The following is a 22,419-nucleotide window of genomic DNA, read 5'->3' on the forward strand; positions in this document are numbered from 1 at the left end:
CCATATTGGTCTAGAAATGTTAATTAAAAAAATTTTTTTTCCATGTGTACAGGGGTAATGCATTGAACTAAATATATAAGGTCATATCTACGTGAGTATGATTATAGAAACTAATGAAGTATTCTCTAAGTAATGAAAAAAAGAATAAGATAAGACTACAAGAGCAAGAAGCAATTTAAATATGTTCAGGGACCATTTTCATCTCCAGAATTAAGGATTATTTTAATGTTACATCATTGCCTTTTCTCTTTTAATTTCCTTTTTAGTTTTATTTTAGGATTCCCTATTTGTAATGTTCATGCAGAGATTTCTTTAACTGAAATACTGAATAGTTTCTCTGGTGTGAAAAACTATAATAGTACACAGGATCCTAATGTTATAATTAATAATGAGAAATGGGAAGAAAAGGGCTAAAGGTGTAGGGTAAGTGGGAAGGGTGGGGGAAAGGTAATAAGGGAGAGGAAAAAAATATGAGAAACTGAAAAAATGGAAATAAAGTGTTTGTAAATGGGGAAGGGAGGAGGGGGTGAAGGGAGGGCAGGGACAAGGGGAAAAAAATGAGAATCAAGACCTATTATGTAAAGGTACAGAATCCCAATGATGAATGTAATTGTATTGTATACCTAGATTGTACCAATAACCTCAATAAAAAGAAAAAGAAATCTAAAAAAGGTTTTTAGAATTCCATTTTAGTTGATCAATAGTGCTTTTGAGTGTATCATTTTCTATGACTTTTTTTTTCAGCTTTAATTGAGTTTATTGCTACATTTTAGGGATACAGTACAGTTACATTCATTGTTGGGATCTTGTACCTCTACGTGACGTCTTGATTCTCATTTTTTCCCCTTACCCCTGCCCTCCCTTCAACCCCTCCTCCCCTCCCCATCTACAAACACTTGACTTTTTAAGAGACTACTAGAAAAAAGTACTTGAACTTGCACTATCTGTACGTAATACCCCAGACTACTGCTCTTGATATTTTAATGGTCTAGGTAGAGTGTAGAAACCTAAATATAACTGTCTCAAATACCTCCTCTGTGTATATTGATAACCACATCAGATAAATTTTTTCTGTTAAACATAATTTAGAACACAAAAAGAGAAGAAAAATCCATTATATTTACCCATAATTTTCCCTTTTCCGTTGTTATGTCTTTTCAATCTTTTTCCAAGATTCCTTTTTGATTGCTTGTTTTCTTGTTATAAAGCTTTCTTTAGACATTCTTTTAGGGTAAGCTTGTTACCAACAAATTCTTTTAGTTTTCCTTCATATGGGAACATGTTGACTGCCTTCATTTGTAAAGGATATTTTGACTCGGGTGACAGATATTTTCTTTCAGTGCTTAATATTGTGCCACTTCTTCCTTTTACCCTCCATGGTTTCTGACCAGAAATCCACATCATTCAAATTATTTTTCCCTTAGAGGTAAGGCATTTATTTGTATTTCACTGCTTTCAAGATTATTTTGAGTGTATATGTATTTGTGTGTGTGTGTGTATCTGTGCATGTGTGTATTTCATTTAAAAAAATTTACATTGGCATAGATTTCTTGAAATTTATCATTTTTGGGATTCATTCTGCTAGTTGAAGCCATAATGTCTTTTGTCATATTTGGCATTTTTCAGCAATTAATTCTTTGAATACTTTTGTACTCAAAGTACCTTTGTTCTAATTTTTTGTACCTTTGTTTCTCCTTTTTGCCTCTCCTGGAAATCCTCTGATAACAGGAGCATTAGATCTTTTGTTATAACCCTACACCCCAGAGGCTCTGTTTTTCAATTTTGTATTTTTTTCTTTTTATTGAGTTTATTGGTACAATCTAGGTATAAAATACAGTTACATTCATTATTGGGATTCTGTACCTTTACATGACAGGTCTTGATTCTCATTTTTTCCCCTTGTCTCTGCCCTCCCTCCACCCCCTCACAATTTTGTATTTTTTTTATATTGGGGGTTGAACTCAGGGCTTTCACACTGAACTACAACCCCACCCCCTTTTTATATTTTATTTGGAGCATGGAGTCTCACTAAGTTGCCTAAGCCAGGCTTGAATTTACAATCCTTCTACCTTAGTTTCCCAGAGTGCTGGGATTATAGGCATGTGTCACTGCACATGGCTCTTCATTTTCAAAAGTCTTTTTTATCTGTTGTTCAGATTGAATACTTTCATTGTGCTATCTTCAAGTTCACAAATTCTTTTTTCTGTCCTCTCTCCTGCTGCACAGCCTATTCAATAAGCCTATTTGATTTTGTTTATTGTATTTCTCAATTATTAAAATTTTATTTGTTTTATCTTTTTATCTTGTACTTATTTGCTGAGACCATATTTTTTCTTTTTCCCTTTTTTTTTTGAGACAGGTTCTCACTATGTAGTTGAGACTGACCTGGAACTCACTATGTAGTCCAGGGTGGTCTCAAACTCACAGTGATCCTCCTGCCTCATCCTCTCAAGTGCTGGTATTGTCTTTCTTTTTTTTCTGTACTAGGGATTGAACTCCAGTCCTTGCACTTGCAAGGCAGGAAGCAGAACCATTGAGCTATACCCCTGGCCCCTTCGAGTACTGGGATTACAGGCATGCACCACCATGTCCGGCTTGTCAATCTTTTTGAAGTATGATTGTAATGGCTTGTTAAAGCATTTTTATGATAGCAGCATTCAAATCTTTTACAGATAATTCTACTTTCTGTGTCATCTTGGTGTTGGTGTCAGTTGATGATCTTTACTCATTGAAGTCAAGATTTTCCTGGTCCCTTGTTCGACAAGTGATTTTCTATTACATTCCAGGCACTTTGTACACTGTGTTATGAGACTCTGGATGTTTTTTTTTTTTTTTTTTTTTTTTTTTTTTTTTTTTTGTTTTTTATTTTAGCAGACCTCCTTTGAGAACAAGCCAGCAAGGCATCATCTCATTACTGCCAAATGGGGATGGAAGTCCACGTTCCCTACTCAGTCTCCACTGACACACTGGAAAGGAAAGGTGGCTTGTTATTGTTGGGGGAGGGCTACTCAGCATCCCCATTAGAATTCTTCTGATATCTACCTGGTTAGTTAAGGTAAAGGTTCCTTATTACTATTTCCCCTGTGGCCTCAACTGACATTACACTAAGTGATGGTAAAAGTCCCAACATCCTACTTGGTATTCACTGACATCACCTTGGCACCTTGCCAGAAACAGGAAGGGGTGGTCCGAGGTTATAGTCTGGCAAGGATGAAAGTCCAGCATTCTATGTGGTCTTCACTGACAACATGGGAGTGAGGTAGGCCTTGCTACTGCTAAGAAGGGATGAAATTCCTGGCTCCTTGATCAGTTTTCTCTGACACCGTCACAGTATGGGATAGGCATGTGTTGAGACACCTTATTATGACTAAGTATAAAAGTTCAAGCTCTCAGACTTTTACTGACAAGTATTGAGTAGGGCACATTTTACCGCATGGAGTTTCACTGGACTACAGGAGTTATCCTCTAAATTTTCTCTGACTTTCCAGGATGACCCTTCTGTGGTTCTTTAGCCACAGAAATCAGGCTTTTCTTGAGGATTTTTATAAGCTGCTTACATTGACACTATCGGTTTCTTACTTCTTTAGCTCCAGGTTTAAGATGTATGTAGCAAAAAGGATACCTAGGCAATTTATCTCTGTATCATCCTTCTACATGTAAGACTACTAGTTCATCCAATATTTTTGCATATTTTTCAGTTTTCTTAATTTGTTTCATATATATGATGCCTAGCATATTTTATTTACTCATTTTAAAATTAATTTTAATAGTACATTTTAGGTATACAATATGACATTCAACATTGCAAATTTGCAGGTTTATGTAATCTTTCTTCATTCTTATTTTTTTGCCTTTCCCCTACCCTCACTTCAACCCCTCCTTCCCTTCCTATTTACAAAGACTTTGTTTACATTTTCCATATTAATTCTGTTCCCTTCTTTCTTTTCCCTTACACAGCCCATTTCCCCTTACCTTTTACACCTTTTCTTCCTATTTCACATTGTCTATTAAGCCTTTTAGTCCTCCTTTACACTTTCAGTTTCTCACACTAGAGAAACTATTCAGTATTTGCACATATGTCATATTTATTTCACTTAAGTGTATTTCTTCAATGTGCATCCATTTAGCTAAAAATGTCTCTAGTTTCTCATTCTTTATGGCTGAGTAGTGCTCCATTATATATTTAAAAAGCCCTACATTTTCTTTATCCAGTCTGCAGTTGATGGGCAATTGGGCTACTTCCAAGTTTTAGCTATTACAAATTGTGCTGCTGTGAGCATGGGTGCACAAATATCAATGTGGTATAATTCTTTTAGTTCTTTGGAGAAAATACCTAGCAGGAGAATAGCTTGGTCAAATGGAACCTCTAATCCAAATTCTTTGAGATATCTCCATGCTGATTTCCACAGTGGTTGCACCAGTCTGCACTCCCACCAGCAGTGGAGCAGGGTTCCTCTTTCCTCACAGCCCTACCAGCGTTTGTTATTGGTTGATTTCTTGATAGCAGCCATTCTTTGTGGGGTGAGGTGAAATCTCAGTGTTGTTTTCATTTGCACCTCTCAAATGAGCAGTGATGTTGAACATTTTTTCAAGTATTTATTTCCTTCTCTACTTCTTGGTCAGAGAAATGTCTGTTCATTTCAGCTGCCCATTTTTTGACTGGGTCCTTAAATTTGGGAGGTCTGAATTTTTAAAGTTCTTTATATATTTTAGATGGTAGACCTTCATCTAAGGAACAGCTGGTGAAAAATTTAACCCATGTTGTGGGTTGTCTCTTCACACTGTTGATGGTTTCTCTTGATGTGCAGAAAGTTTTTAATAAGAAGACATCCGTCCCAATTGTTGATTGTTTGTGCTAGTTCACAGGCAACTGAGAATTTGTTCATAAAATCTTTTCCTACACCAGTGTCTTAAAAGAGTTTTACCGAATCACTCTTCCAGCCAGTTTGGTGTTTCTGTTTTAATATTTAGATCTTTAATCCATTTCAAATTTAGATTTGTGCATGGGAGATAGAGGTCCAGTTTTAATCTTTGCAAATTGAAAACCAATTTTTCCATCATCATTTATCAAAGAGACTATCTCTCCCCTGATGAGGGTGTTTGGCTCCTTTGTGGAAAATGAGGTGGCTGAGAGTGCCTGGAGTTGTTTCTGAATCTTCTAATCTGTTCTTCTGGTCCTCAGGTCTGTTTTTTGCCAGTACCATGCTGTTTTTATCACAGTAAATTTGTAGTACAGTTTCAAGCCAGCCAGGGATTGTGATACCCCCTGCATTACCTTTATTGCGTAGAATTGCTTGTGTTATTCTAGATATGTTCTTGCTCCAAATGAATTTTTGGATTGTTTTCTCAAGGTCTGTGAAGTATGCTGCTAGGATTTCAATTGGGCTTGCATTGAATCTACATATCAGCTTTGGAAGTACAGCCATTTCACTATGCTGATTCTTCCTACCCAGGAGCAAGGGCTGTCCTTCCATTTTCTGATATCTTCTTCAATCTCTTTTTTCAAAGTATTGTAGTTTTTAGAGTAGAGGTTTTTGGTTTATTTTGTTTGGTTGATTCCTTGTTATTTCAATTTTTTGGATGCTATTGTGAAAGAAATTGTCCTATTTCTCTTGCAGTGAGTCTTTTTTTTTTCATATACAGAAAAGCTATTGATTTTTGCATGTTGTCCTTGTACCCAGCTACCTTGCTGAATTTGTTTATTAAGTCTTGGAAGATTTTTGGTGGAGTTCTTGGCATCTTCTATATAGAGTATCATGTCATCTGCAAATAATGCCAATTTGACTTCTTCATTTCTTATCCTTATTTCTTTTATTTATTTCTCTTGTCTAATTGTTGTGGCTAATGTTTCCAAAACTATATTAACCCTTATCTTTCACCATGTACTAAACTAAAATCCAAGTGGATTAAAGATCTAATATTAAAAAAGAGTCACTAAATTTGCTGGAAGATAAGTAAGGTAGAACTCTTGAAGACATTGGCATAGTAAAAGACTTTATGAAGAAATCTTTAGTAGCATGGGAACTAGCACAAAGAATCAAGAACTGGGACCTCATCTTATTAAAAAGCTTCTGCACTGCAAAAGAAACCATCAACAGAGCTAAGAGACAACCTACAGTGTGGGAACAAATTTTTACCAGTGTTCCTCAGACAAAGGACTATTATTTATAAAATATAAAGAACTAAAAAAAAAGTCAGGTGTGCCAAATATTAAGACCTGATTGAAAAGTGGGCATCTGAAATCCACAGACATATCTCAGACAAAGAAGCAAAAGTTTCTGCACTGCAAAAGAACTAAAAGACAACCTACAATGTGGGAAAAATTTTTTACCAGCTGCTCCTCAGTCAAAGGACTATTATCTAGAATATATAAAGAACTAAAAAAAATCATCCCCCCCAAATATAAAGACCTGATTCAAAAATGGTCATCTGAAATGAACAGACATTTATCAGACAAAGAAGTAAAAGCAGCAAGTAAATATATGGAAAAATGTTCCACATCATTGGTCATTTGAGAGATGCAGATGAAAACAACAGAGATTCCACCTCACCCCACAAAGAATGGCTGCTATCAAGAATAACAAATGTTGGCAGGGTTGTGGGGAGAAAGGAACCCTTCTCCATTTTTGGTGGGAGTTCTGGCTAGTTCAACCACTGTGGAAATCATTATGAAGATACTTGAAAGAACTAGGACTAGAGGTTCCATTTGACCCAGCTTTCCCCCTGCTGGGTATCTTTCTAAAAGAATGAAAAGAATCATACCACAGGGTTATATGCACACCCATATTTATAGCTGTCCAGTTTATAATAGCTAAAACTTGGAAACCGGTCAATTGCCCAACAGTTGGAGACTGGGTAAAGAAGATGTGGTTTTTCTATAAAATGGAGTACTACTCAGCCCATACTCTTAAGTGAAATAAATAAGAGACACATGTGTAAATACCAAATAGTCTTTCTGGGGCGAAAAACTAAAAGTGTAAATAAGATCCAAATTTTATAACTGACAATGTGAAATAGGAAGAAAATGGCTAAAGGTGTAGGGAAATTGGGAAGAGTACGGGAAAGAAAACAAGGAAAAAGGAAACATATGAGAAAAGGAAAAAATGGAAACGAAATCTTTGTAAGTAGAGGAGGGAGGAGGGGTTGATGGGAGGTAGGGGTACAGGGACAAAAGTGACAACCAAGATCTGTCATGTTAAGGTACAAGATCCCAGTGATAAATGTAACTGCACTGTATACTTAAAAGGTACCAATAAACTCAATGAAAAAAATGAATGTAAGTAAGATTTTAATAATAACTTTTTTCTAAACAGACTCAGAAAAATTAGATGTGGAATTGCATGACTTTCTACCTGGTTTAGAATATTATTTTTAATCCATAGCTATGCAAATGCAAAACAAGTTCCTAATTCCTGACCAAAAACTTTTCATTCTAAAAGAGCCTTTGACTTTGAGGACAAACTACATATAAATCCACTATTTAGTCCCCTTTTTCTAGTAGTTCCCAGATTTCTTTTCAAGATCAATCACTATGTCCAGGAGCCTGAGACTGTTGGCTACCAAAGGACTACACTTGAAGTGAACAGAAATGTCTATATTCAACAGGCTGCCCTCTCATTTCCTTCTATAACCTCCAATAGGGCTTCTGTTGAGCCTGGACAACACGAAGTCAGAACCCTGACCTGAACTTTTTAGCTCTATTTTGGGCCCATTGACCCTCCAATTTGTTCATCTTCAACGTTTTTTCCTTACCCAGGCATTCAAGCAAATGTCTTTGAAGTACAGAAAGACTGCACAGAAAAGAACTCAAATGTGATACCAAATTCCTTATTGCATGGTTGCCAAAAACCAAGCACTCCAAGGCCCACCCTCCCCTTTGAGTTAAATGAGGGAGAGAGGCATGCCAAGGTCTCCAAATAAATTACAGACCTTCCTACTAAAATTATTCAGAAATTCCTGTTATTGTGGGAAACTAACAAAAGCTTAAATGAGGTAATGATGGAGCAAATCCAAACAATCGTCAAAGAGGAGTAAGGGGAAGATGGGAGAGTGGTAAGGAAGAGTGATATTTGAATAAAGATGGTTCTATTCACAAGATTCTGTTCCTTCCTGACAAGGAATATTGTTTAATAAAAGGACAGCAAATAAATTGAGAGGCCTCATTTTTAGGCTTAGCTCTCCATCTGCTATATTCAGTGTTAAGTGGAGAGAACAGCACCATAAATTGAAGTCTGTTTTACTACAAAAATTCCCCACCTTCTGTCTCATTTCCACATTTCCTCAGAGTTCCCAGAACTTGGTGGAGTCTAAATAGAGCTGGGATAAGTGAGAGTGGTTAGAACAGTACGAGTATGGCAGGTGGAGAGTGTGGGGTGTGTGACAGGAAGCTGAGGACTGAGATGAGTTAGGTGGTCAGCACTCATCAGTTAGAGGACCCAAAGGACCAGTGAACATATTTAAAATGAGGTAGCTGAAAGAACTTCTGAGGGCAGCTGAGAAGCTCCAGAGGGAGAAAATGCAACATTCTGGGGACTCTGCTCTGAGAGCCATAACCTTTATTCGCTCTCTGTGGCTGAAAAGGAGCATGATCTACCACTGAGCTTCATTTATTAGCTATTTTCCATGCATGACCCAGAGCAAAATGCTGAGTCTCAATCCAGGGCTATGTAGCAGTCTATCCAGTGAATAGCTGAAACACTTGCTCAGAGAAGATAATTCCAAATATTTTCCCATATTTGATTGTTTATTATTACATTTCCTTCTACTTCTTCCTTCTTTTTTCTCTCTCCCCTTCCTCTTCCCTGCTCTCCTCGCACCACCTCTTCCTTCTCCTCCTTCTTTCACTCCATGCTTGGGATCAAACCCAGGGTCTCATAAATAGTAAAGAAGTGCTCTAGGCCAGGAACCTGGATCAGTGATTCCACTACCTGCCTCACAAGCACAAGGGCCCGAGTTCGATCTCTGGTACAAAAAATAAAATAAAATAACATAAAGCCTCCCCCTTTTTCATTTTCTACCAAACTTGTTGAAAAGCTCTTTATTCTACTTTTGAATTTCTTTAAGCCCATTTACTTTGGTAGCTACTCACCCCATCCATTCATTGTGCCTAGAGATGTAGTCCAGATTCATGGTAATCCTTTGTTTAAAAATTCTAAAATCATTTTCATACATTTCTAATGGCATTTGATTCTCTTAGTATTTTTATTTTTATCAAAATATACTGTTTTTTTCTGGTATAGCGCAACAATACTTTTGCAAGCATTCAAACTGATACAAGCTTCTTTTTTTATACTTATACATTTTCTCTCAAAACATGCGTTTTTTTTGTTTTGTTTTGGTATTGGGGATCAAACTTGGGACCTTGCACTTGTGAAGTAGGCAGTGGAAGCACTGACCTAAATCCCTGTCCCAAAATATGCTAATTTTGATGGGCTACTTTCTTTTTGGCAGGAGAGATACTGGGAATTGAACCCAGGGGTGCTCATCCACTGAGCTACATCTCCAGCCCTTTTTCTGTGTCAGCCTACTAGCATTACAAGAGTACACCATCATGGGGGTAGGCTACTTGCTCTTAAGTGTCACAACTTTTCAAGTTAAGGAATCACTAAAAATGGAAGTAAACTTGTTAGTTCCTTATTTGGCCACTTGGCCTCCTTCCCCTTGTTCCAACTACATATTTAATTTTTGAAGTAAGAAAATTTAGAATTCTAGTTTCTAATTTTATAGATGGTCAGGCTGAGGCCCAGAGAGACTCACACTTAGGAGTGCCATGTCAAGTCTGAAATAGCAGGCCAACTCCTGCTCCAGCCATGTAGGGGTAATTGGGTTCTCTTTAATTTTTGATGGCTCACTGATTTGGCACTCACTGGTTTTAAACAATGGTCAGTTATCTACTATGGTAGTTAAAACAGATTAGAGATGGTTATTTGACCCAAATCCATGGGTGCTGGGAGAAATTATGAATTGAAACAGCTTCCTCTGAAGAGGCTGGCTTGCCATCTACAGACTTGGATTGTCAGGCATTCATCTAATAGGTATGAGGAAAAGGCACACACAGAAAGACAAGAAACAAGAAGACCAAAAAAAAAAAAAAAAGACAAACATCTAGAACAGAAAGATCATATCAGAAATGCAGAATGATAAAGATGAAAAGGCTTTTATAAAAATCATAAAAAGACCAAATAAGATGGCTGCATTGATGAATTTCAATCATTTAAGGATGAAATGATACCAGCTGTACACAGTCTTCCCCAGAATGTGAAGGTACACTTTCCAGCTTACTCTATGAGGCCACTATTGCACTAATGCAAAAACCAGATAAAGACATCACAAAAAAGTAAATATGTGCCTCAAAACCCCAGATTTTAACAAAAACCCTTGACAACATGTTAGCAAATTAAATCCAACAATACATAAAAAGGAAAAACCACCATGTCCAAGTAGGATTCATCTCAGAAATTTAAGGTTTAACATCCAACAATCAATCAATATAGTAGACAATTATTAACAGACTAAAAATAAATATATATATAATCCTGTCAATAGGTGAAGTACAAACATTTAAAAAAGTCAATACCCTCTCAAAGTAAACAAAACAAAACAAAGCAAAGTCTTGAGGATCCAACATGTCTCACTAGAGGAGAATTACTGGAGATGCTCAGGGAAGATTAACTGAAAACATAGGTAACTGGAAGTGAGGAAATGATTTACACCCTGGTTCAGAAAATCAATTTGAATGAAGATGTATATAGATCAATTATAATGGTATTTTATCCTCTTAGTATTTTTATTTTTTTTAATCAAAATATAGTGTTTTTAGTTAAAAAGAGGAGAATCGGTTCCACCTGGGCCAATCTGCATGGCCCTCACCCTCACTCATCCTGGGAGCAGCCATCTTGAGAACTTCCAAAATAGCTGGAGGGAATGAAGGAGTGCTCCAGAGACTAGTTTGCCAAGATAGACTCTGGGTATATGGGGCCCTTCTCCAATAATGCCCCCTCCAAATGCTGAGGAAGATGCAATCCTACAGCATCTTTACCATTACTTACCAAGCACAGGGAAGGTGCCCCCTCAGCAGTGAGAGGATAAACAAGTGAATAGTGATCATTGAGTTCACTCAGTTGCTTGTGCCTTCTTGAGTCAGCCAAAATAATCTTGTGTCAGTGCTGAGCCCAACTGTGTCCCCACTGAGTGCCCTAGACCTAGCCAAGTCTCTACCTGGAACCTCAAGTTTGTTGCACACCCATCAGCATCACTGTGTGGCAAATAGAAATGGCTTCCAATCTATTTGAGTGTGTGTGTTTGTGTGACTTTGCAAGCTCACTTAATCCAGCACCCACAGCCTGTGCCCTCCCTGAGCTTGATAGAGTCTCCAGCTGCCATTTATCATTAGTTTGGGGCAGGCTGGATATCCACCAAGTGCCCTGGACCCACTTGAATCTCTGCCTGGTGCTCTGGGCCTGCCTGAGCCTCCACTCAGTGCCATATACCCCTTTCTTTCTCTAGGCTCACCAGAGTCTCTATTTGCACCCTATATAAATCCCAGGCACACATGGGTCTCTGCTGGGTGGCTTAAATCTGCCTTAGTCTCTACCTGGCACATGAGGCCTGTCCAAAACTCAATAGAGTCTGTCTGGCATTCAGCACTGATCTCAGGACCACCTGAGTCCCTGCCTGGTGCCTCATGCCAGCTTGAGTCTCCACCTAGTATCCAGTGTCCTCTCTGGGATGGCTGAGTCTCTATCTGCACTCTGTATCAGTCTCAGGTCCATATGAGCCTCCTCTGAGCACCTGGGGCCCCTCTGAGCCTCCCCTTGGCACTTTGAGCAGGTCTCAAATTTACTGTAGTCTCTGGCACCCAGCACTGGTCTTCGGCTCACTGGAGTCTATGCTAGGTGCCTCAGACCTGTTTGAGTCTCCACCCACTGTCCAGTGCCCCACACCCTCCATGAGCCTGTTGAAGTCTCTGTTGGGTACCCTGCATTAATCCTGGGTCTACTTTAGTCCCCACAGAATGCCCCACAGCCATCTTAGTATCCACTCAGTGTCTTGACTTGATCTCACATGCAACAGTCTCCATTTGGCACACAGTGCTGGTCCCAAGCCCTCTTGAATCTCTGCCCTGTGTCTCAGTCCACCTGAGCCTCCTTGCAACACTCAGAACCCTTCCCGGGACACCTAAGTCTCCACCTGTCACTCTGGGCCCGCATGAGTCTCTATCCAGGGCCACACACTCTCCCTACACCCACCTGGGTCTCCACCTGAAGATGCATGATTGCTCGAGTCACCACCTGAAACCCTGTACCATACTGAGTCTCAGCCAGGCAACCTATATCTGACACATCAACTCTGTCAAGGATGCTACAATTCCTTGAGGAACAAAAGAGTCCCCAAGCCAAGTCTGGGATCAAGGTCAGATTCTACCTGTTGACTGAAGGGGGAAACTGAAAAGAGGGGAAATTCATGTGGCTTATTATGCAACTAGACCAGAACTAAGGCAATAAGGAAACTCATCTAATACAAAAAATATTCATAGAGCAAAAATCAAAAGATGGAAAATGATATTTTGTGCACTGGGACCCTGAAAGAAAGTAGGGGCAGCAATTTTAAAGTCAGATAATATGAACTTCAAACTAAAACTGATACAAAGAGACAAATAAGGTCATAGTAGTAAATAAGGTCATACATAGTAGTTAAGGGAATAATCCCATATTGATAAATGTGGGTGATAGCAGTAAGAAATAGTGACAACACTGATAAATATACATGCAGTGAATACCAGAGCACCTATCTTGATAAAAGAAATACTGATGAACATAAAGAAAATCAAATAAATACTATGGCAATTACATTGATAACACTGATAAATGTTAAATACTAATGCAATCATAGTGGGGGATCTTATCACCCCACTTTCACCAAGAGAGATAAACTAAATGAAAAAAAATCAATAAAGAAATATCAGAGGGGCCCGGAATTTAGCTCAGAGGTTCCGCCACCTGCCTTGCAAGCGAGTGAGGAACCGAGTTCAATCCCTGGGACTCCCCCCCACCAAAAAAACAAAAGCAAAAGAAATATCAGAGCTCAAACACACCCTTGAACATATAGACTTAACAGATATCTACACAGTCCATTCTTCTAAAACCCTGCTTAAATAAATTTTAAAAATTGAAATCATTCCACATTTACTATCAGACTCCTGTGCAATGAAAATAGAAATCAACCACAGAAGGAAACTCAGAAAATAAATAACAAACCTGAATTCCCAATGGGTCACTGAAGAAATCAAGAAAAAAATTAAGTGATTTCTGAAAGTTAATGACAATGGTGACACAATATACTGGGACCTCTGGGTCAAATGAAAGCAATCTTAAAAAGAAAGTTCATTGCAAACAATGCTCACATGAGGACAACAGAGAGAGCTCAAATAAATAACCTCATGAGGAACCTTAAGATACTTGAAAAACAACAATAATCCATGCCCACGCTTAAACAAAGGAGAGAAATCATAAAGATTAGAGAAGAAATCATTGAAATTGAGACTAAAACACAAAGAGTTAATGAATTGAAGAGTTGGTTCTTTGAAAGAATAAACAAAATAGATAAACCTGTGGCTAAGCTTACTAAGAAAAAGAGAGAAAAGACTCACATCAATGGACTTAGAAATTAAAACAATGAAATAACAGTAGACATCATTGAAATCCAGAAGATAGTAAGTATTTTAAAAAATTATATTCCACCAAAGTGGAAAATTGTGAAGTGGACTGATTTCTAGACTCCTACAAATTGCCAAAGCTAAAGAAGGAAGATGCTAAAATACTAAACAAACCAATAACAAGCAATGAAATTGAGACTACAATAAATAACCTACCAACTAAGAGTGTTCCACGACCTACTGGATTCACTGCTGAATTCTATAAAACCTTTAAGGATGTTATATCACTTATACTCCTCAAAGAGATTCAAAGAAATTGAAAGGAATGGAGTGCTTCCAAACTCATGGACAAAAGCCAGAATCACTCTGATTTCAAAACCAGCTAAAGACCCAACTAAAAAAAGAAAATTTCAGGCCAAACACCTTAATGAACATAGATGTAAAAATCATCAATAAGATATTAGTAAATAGAATGCAGCACATCATCAAAAAGATCACACATATAATCAAGTAGGTTTCATCCCTGAGATGCAAGAATAATTCACATATGCAAATCAATAAATGTAATATATCACATAAACTGAAGCAACATAAAAAAATCACAGGATCATACCAATAGCTGCAGAAAACGCTTTGGAAAATATCCAACACCCCATTTATGATAAGAACCAAGAAGAAAATAGACATAGAAGAACCATATCTGAATTTGATAAAAAGCTACTTATGACACACCAATGGCAACACCACATTAAAAGGAAGAAGACTGAAAGCTTTCCCTCTAAAATCAGGAACAAGACAAGGATGCCTACTATCATCACTTCTATTCAACATAGTACTCAAAATATTAGCCAGGGCAATCAGACAAGAGAAAGGAATGAAAGGGATACATATTGGAAAGGAAGAACTCAAATTATCAATATGTGCAGATGAGATGATACTCTACATAGAAGACAAAAGGAATTCCACCAAAAACTCTTAGAATTAATATCCAAATTCATCAATGTAGCAGGATACAAAATCAACACACAAAAATCAATAGCATTTCTGTACACCAATAATGAACTCGATGAGAAAGCAATCATGAAGACAATACCATTCAGGGTAGCATCAAGAAAAAATAACTACATAGGAAGTAGCCTAACAAAGCAAGTGAAAGACATCTCCAAAGGACATTATAATACAGCAAGTTCTCGATTTATGAATGAGCTCCATTGAGGGAGAATTGTTCCTAAGTTGAATTCATTTGTAAAATGACGGTGAGTCTTATATATTACACCTCTGAAAGCTTTCAAGTAAAATGCTTGTAAGTCAGAGACTTAATTTACTCTAAAAAAGGAGATTGAAGAGGAAGCTAAAAAATGCAGATGTACCCTGATCCAGGATAGACAGAACTAATATTGTCAAAATGTTCATAATCTCAAAACCATTATACAGATTCAATGCAATTCAAATCAAAATACCAACAGCATACTTCAGAGTTCTAGAGAAAACAATCCTAAAATTTATATGGAAGAATAAGAGTCCCAGAATATCAAAACAAATTTTTGGCAACAAGAGCAAAGCAGGAGGCATCATAATATCTGACTTCAAGCTATACTACAAAGCAACAATAATAAAAAATGGCATGGTAATGTTGGAGGAAAGATAACCTATTCAAAAAATGCTGGTGAGAAAACTATGTATCCGTCTGCAGAAGATTGAAATTGGGGCCATATCTCTTAAAATGTTAAATTAAAATAAAAGTGGATAAAAAATTAAATTTATAAGAGAAAAGGTTCATTTCACTCACTATTTGTAGAGGTGTCAGTCCATAATCAGCTGGCTCCAAGGCAGGGTGGCATGGCAGATAGACATCACAAAGAAGAAACAGATCATGGTGGGCAGAAGGTAGCAAAGCAAGCAAGTATAAAAATCTAAACATTAAGACAGAAATGCTGAACCTACTGGAAGATTAAATAGATAATATATTTGAAATTATAATTGTAGGAAAGAATTATTCAAGCGGACCTCAAATTGTACAAGAAATAACATCAAGAAACAACAAATGAAACTGCATCAAATTAAAAAGTTTCTGTGCAGCAAAGAAATCAATTATTAAGGGAAGAGACAACTTACAGAATGGAAAAAATAATTTTGCCAGCTATTCCTAAGGCAGTGAATTATATCTAGCATACATAAAGAACTAAAAACCAAATAAACCACCTAAAATAAAAAGCCCAATCAAGAAACATGCAAGTGAAAGTGATAGATACTTCTCAGAAGGACAAATGGGCAACAGCTGTATGAAAAAATGCGTACCATCTTTAGCCATTAAAAGAAATGCAAATTAAAACAATGCTAATATTAGTTCTTATACCAGAAATTATGGCATTCATTAAGAAGTCTAAAAATAGCAAATGCTGACATGGCTGCAGGTAAAATGAAACCATCCTACATTTGTTGGTGAGAATGTAAACTAGTACAACCACTATGGATATCAGCATAGAGATTTCTCAAAGAACTAAAATTAGAAATTCCATATGACCAAGCTATTCATCTCCTAGGTATCTTCCCCAAAGAACTAAAGACATCACACTACAGTGATCTATGCATACTAATGTTTATAGCAACAATATTTATAATAGCTAATTTGTGGAAGCTGCATGTGTACCCATCAACAAATGGATAAATAAAATATGGTATTTATACATAACAAACTACAAATTAGACAAATTTGAGAGATTTGTAGGAAAATGGATGCACTTGGAAAATACAATGTTGAGTGAAATGAATCAGACACACAGCTGAAAGAGCATGTCTCTTTCTTTTGAGTAAGGCAAAGTACAAAGAAAGTGGACAAAGAATAGATATAAGGAAATAAATTATGGTAAAAGGGAAAGTGGGATAGATCTCTTGCAAATAGGAAGAGTCCAGAACTCTGAGGGGAAGGGGAGAGGGAAGGGGAAGGAAAAGTAAGCAGCACTAAGATATGCCATATATGTCACTAACATGAGCTAAAATTAATATCAACAAGAATGAAAATGGGGAAGAGACTTTAGAGAAAGAAAGAGAGAGGTGGGCAGCAAAGGGAAGGAAATCTTTGAAACGGGAAACTGGCTTTATTATGTACATGCACTTACTTCCCAAGCTGAATGTAAACTTCACATAGTATAAACACATACTAATAAAAAGAGCTCTCAGCAAACTAGAATTTAGAGGGTAACTTTGTCAACCTGATAAAGGACAATTATGGAAAATCTATAGCTAACATCATGCTTTTTTTTTTTTTTTTTGTACCTGAGATTGAACTCGGGACCTTGTGCTTGAGAGGCAGGCAGTGGAACCACTGGCCCAGATAACATCATAGTGAATAGTGAAATACTGAAAACTTCCACATTACATTTACTAATGAAGCAAGGATGTCTGCTCTCACTACTTTATTTAACATTCTTCTGGAGATTCTATTATAATTAAGACAACAAGTAGAAAACATATGAGCTGGAAATGAAGAAGTAAAACTGTCTTTGTAGATAACATGATCATCTACTTAGAAAATTCAAAAGACTGCCAAAATGATCCTAGAATGAGTAAGTTAAGCAAGATCCCAGGATAAAAAGTCAACACAAAAAACTTAATCACTTTTATGTATATCAGCAATAAAGAATTAAAGTTGAAATTATAGTACCATTTGCAATGTCAAAAAAATTTGAAATACTGGGCCAGGGATTTAGCACAGTGGCACTGCACCTGCCTTGCAAGTGCAAGGTCCTGAGTTTGATCCTTGGTACAAAAAAAGAAAAAAAAAAGAAATACTCAAGAAAAATTTTCACTTTAAGATAAAAAAGGGCATAATAAAGACCACCAGCAAATAAAGCCTCTCCAGAAGCTGGAATCAAGACACTCAAAAAACAAACAAACAAAAAAAACCCAACTTAGCGAATAGAAAAAGAAGGGGCAGATGATTTAGATCAATGGTTCCACCTCCTGCCTCACAAGAGGAAGGTCCTGAGTTTGATCCCCAATACCAAAAAAACAAAACAAACAAAAAAAGAAAAAAGAAAAAGAATTGGATGTTTAGGAATCAGGAGGGAGCTGACAGGAAACCTAAAAACTATAGAGAACCTGGAAAAATGGAGTACAACACAGAAAAAAGAACCAAGCAGTCTGGAAAGCTAACCCTGGTTCCCAGGAAGAGGAACCAGGCTCTGTAAACACAAGGTAGCCCTGGAGAGGGTCAAGGAGAAAGGCCCAAGGAGAAACAACAGAGTGAATCAGCACCACTAGTCCTAAGAAAAGCCCATGGTTATTGTAAACTGCAAAAACACTTTGGGGTTTCATTATGAAAGTAACTCCTTCCACAAGTCAAGCTAGAGTTGGACAAGAGATCCAGGGCAGTAAAGAATGAGAAATTAGATTCATTCATAGGAAAATGGATACATATTGAGGATATACTTCTAAGTGAAATAAATAAGTCACATGTGTAAATACTGGATAGTTTCTCTGGTGTGAAAAACTATAATAGTACATAAGATCTTAATGATATAATAGACAATGTGAAATAGGAAAAAAGGGGTAAAGGTGTAGGGCAAGTGGGAAGGGTAGGGGAAAGATAATAAGGGAAAAGAAAAAAATATGAGAAAATGAAAAAAATGGAAATGAAGTGCTTGTAAAGGTGGAGGTGAGGAGGGGTGAAGGGAGGGCAGGGACAAGGGGAAAAAATGAGAACCAAGACCTCTCATGTAAATGTACAAGATCCCAATGATAAATGTAACTGTACTGTATATCTAAAATGTACCAATAAACTCAATGAGGAAAAAAAAAAAGAAAGAAATCCAGGGCAGTGTGAACCACAGTTGAGAGTATTTAATAGGAGCCATTTTGAGAAGGGGTTAATTGTTTAAGACTGAGCTAATGAACAACTTTATTTCAGAGTTTTGCAAGTCACCCTACCACAGGGACTGGGTGTTAGCCTCAAGAGACAGTTGCAGATGAACCAGGCTAGACATAGACCCCCTGAGAAGTTGTAGCTCAGGCTGGTAAAAACATGAAGGTCCTTCCATATATGATGAGAAGCCAGGCCTGGCAGATGTGGCTTACGGAGGGGTGAGGTCTGAAGTAGCTGGCACTAAGTCCAACGGACTTATTGACTATCACCCACTCACACAGTGCCTCATCCAAAACAGAACTCAGTGCTCTGTTTGCTTTGTTTATCTGCCAACATGATCAGGGATACACCTTGGCTTGGATGGTTGTCACAGCCTGGGGTGTATGGATGGAGGGTTCTCTGGAGCAGAGTCACCTCACAGATCCAGAGATTATAAAGGTAGGCAGAAAACTCCATGACTTGGGGCACACAAAGGGACTGAACCAAGGGGACAACTTCTTGGATGGACACCACTGACCATTCATGGCCAGCAGGAAAAGTTAGGCAGGATTCGGCAATCATGCACAAAAACATCAGTGGGGAAAATAGGTATTATTAGTGACTCATATGCCTCCCCTATATCTGGTGGATTCCAGTATGGCACACTGGAAAGAAACCACTCTTTCAAAAATAGGGATAAATTGTTTTGGACTCACATCTCTTTTACTTCCTTTGGTTTTGGGTCTCTCTCTCTCTCTCTCTCTCTCTCTCTCTCTCATTTTTTCTTTATTTTGCTGGCTTTTTCTTCTTTTTCTTACTTGTTCTCTTTTGTTGCTTTTATCTAATTAAAAATATTTTTTACTCCTTCAGTTTACTCTTCTCTCCTTTTCAGCTTCCTTTTTATTTTTCAAATTTTATTTCTTTCATTTTCCCATTTCCTATTACCACCATCTTTACAAGTATTACTATTAAGGTTTATTAATCTTTAGATATTTAGTTGACTCTATAGTATTATTGTTTAATTATTTTTATTGTTATAGTGCTATAGTTATTACTTTTAGTATTTATGTTATGTCAATACTTGATTTGCCTTTGTATTTATATTATAATTACAGATTTCTTTTCAATTGTAAAGTGTTGTAGAGTCATAGCTTTTACTGTTTTTTGTTAATATCCAATTTGTGTTTGACTCTATTATTGACAGTGATTTCTTTGCTACTGCCAAGCATAGTTGTTACTATTAATTGGTTTTAACTGTATGCCAATATCTAGCTTGTCTTTGTGTCATCGATAACACTGTAGTTCATTTCTGAAGAAATGGGTGCTGGGCCAATTGTGCTCACCTTCCTATCCCCAAAATATTGAAAGTGGTTGCCTCAAGGGACAGAAGTAAGGGCCTACAGTCCACACCCATAGTATAGCAGCAAAAAGCAGACTAACTAAAGAGCAATACTAGCAACAAAGTTGTTCAACTATAATTGATATTCAACCCTTAGCATGCCCTCACACACATGCACACACACACATACACACATCTCAATGAGAAGCAAGGCAACAAAATGCCTCCAGATGCTCCCAACCACTCCAGTGCTGATCTATAGGGCATCAATAGGGAGGAAGTCAAAAGCCCAACCACTGAATTATATTAGGTGACAAAAGAGAAGACAAACAGATCGATAAGGTTCTCAGTGAGCTAAAAAATTATAAAACAACAAATAATAGTTGTAATAAACAAAAGAATAAGTGAACTTATAGAGCACAGTAATAAAAAGCTAAGTAAGCTAAACAAAATGACACAAAACATGAATAACCAGTTTAGTAAATAGGTAGAATTGATGAAAAGATTTCAAACAGAAATCCAGGAGATAAAAATTTCTATGGAAAGTATGAAGGGTAGGGATTTAGCTCAGTGGTTTCATTGCCTTCCTCAGAAGCACAAGGTCCTGAGTTTGATCCCTGGTACCAAGAAAAAGAGAGAAAGAAAAAAGAAAGTATGAGTAGCACAAGTATGACCAATATGCAGAGAAAGTGTGTTGAACTAGAAGACAGAGCCAATGCACATGATCCTACATGAAAAGTTACTTCAAAAACAACAAGAGAACAGGGAAAATGGATCACACTACTGCTACATGATGCAAAGGATATTAATCTAAGATTAACTGAAATTAATGATAAATCAGAAGACAACATGAATGGCATTAAAAAGATATATACAGAATGAATAGCGAAAAGCTTTCCAACAGCAAGGAAAGGATTTAACACACAGATAAATGAGGCATAAAGAATCCTAAATCTTCTCAACGTATCATAGTCAAAATTCCAGAAACTCACCTCAAGGACAGAATCTTAAAAGGTATGAGAGAAAAGCAACATTATCACATTAAAATACAATTACAGCAGACTTCTCAACACAAATATTGAAGGCCAGGAGAGCTTGGAGTGAAGTGTTTCAAGCCCTAAAAGAAAGCAAGTCCCAACACAGACTAATATATCCTGCAATTTTTTTTCAAAATTGTTGGAGATATAAGGTCTTTCCACAACAAAGAGCACCTTAAACATTTATCACCACCAAACCAGCACTTCAGAAAATTCTCAAGGATACCATAGAAAGAGATAAAGAAGCCAGTAATGGAATTAATACAACAGGTAAGGTCAGCAGTTAAGCAGAAGTAGAAAGAAAAGGAAACAGCAACAGCAAAATAATGCAATGATAGGAAGAAGTCAATACTATCAGTAATAGCTCTCAATGTGAATGGTCCCAATTCTCTAATTAAAACACACAAATTGGCAAATTGGATAAAACCCAAAACAAAATATTCAAGAAACACATTAAATTAAAAAATTCATAAATGAAATATCAAAAGATGAAAACCAATATTCTATGCAACAGAGGCTCAAAAATGAGCAGGAATAGCTATAATATTTTAGATAAAGTGGATTTCAAACCAAATCTGATCTGAAAGGCAAAGAAGGTCACTACATATTGTTCAAGGAAACAATTTAACAGAAAGATATAATGATTGATTGTATATACACAAATATGGGACATCTAATTTCATAAGGCTGACCATGGTGGACATAAAACCATCAAATAAATACCAACACATTCATAGGGGGTGACCTGAATACCTCATTTTCACAAAAAGAAATCTCAATAAAACAAAAATTAAGAAAGAAATGTCAGAGTTGAATCACACCTGTGAACAAATGGATTTCATATTTACAGAGTGTTCTATCAAACAATAGAATATACTTTCTTTTCAGTAATACAGTGAAATTTCTCCAAAATAGACAACACACTATCCAATAAAGCAGGTTTAAGTAGATATGACATAAACAAAACTATCTCATGCATATTATTAGAGCATGATGCAATGTAACTAGAAATCAGTGGCAAAGGAAATCACAAATTATGCAAACACAAGGGAATTAAACAATATACTCTTGAATAATTAATGAGTCACAGAAGAAATCAAAGAAGAAATTAGATAGTTCCTCAAATCACATGATAATACCAGTAGCACATATCAGAATATATAGGACACAATAAAGCAACCCTAGAGGGAAGTTTAGACAGTGAATGCTCACATCAGAAAAAGAGTAAGCTCAAATAAATAACCCAATGATGCACCAAAGGGTCAAAGGAAAAGAACAAACTAAACCCCCAAATAGTACAGGAAAGAAATTGTAAAGATTAGAGTAGAAATTAAATGAAATTACAACTAAAACGTGTAAATTATCAATGAATCAAAGAGCTGCTTCTTCAATGCATAAAATAGATAAACCCTCAGCCAAAATAGGCAGAAAAAGATTCATATCAATGCAATTAGAAATTAAAAAGTGAGGGCCGGGGATTTAGCTCAGCAGTTTGGTGGCCTGCCTTGCAAGTGCAAGGACCCAAGTTCAATCCCTGGCACAAAAA

General features: G+C 36.9%; 1 protein-coding gene across 1 annotated transcript in view; it reads right to left on the reverse strand.

The window, feature by feature from the left end:
* The window catches only part of Slc16a2 (solute carrier family 16 member 2), a 154,050-nt gene that overhangs the window by 21,741 nt on the left and 109,890 nt on the right, over positions 1-22,419 (reverse strand). The window lies entirely within an intron of this gene.

The sequence above is a fragment of the Fukomys damarensis genome, unplaced genomic scaffold (genome assembly GCF_012274545.1).
Source record: "Fukomys damarensis isolate Sample0158 unplaced genomic scaffold, DMR_v1.0_HiC HiC_scaffold_39, whole genome shotgun sequence".
NCBI lineage: Eukaryota > Metazoa > Chordata > Mammalia > Rodentia > Bathyergidae > Fukomys > Fukomys damarensis.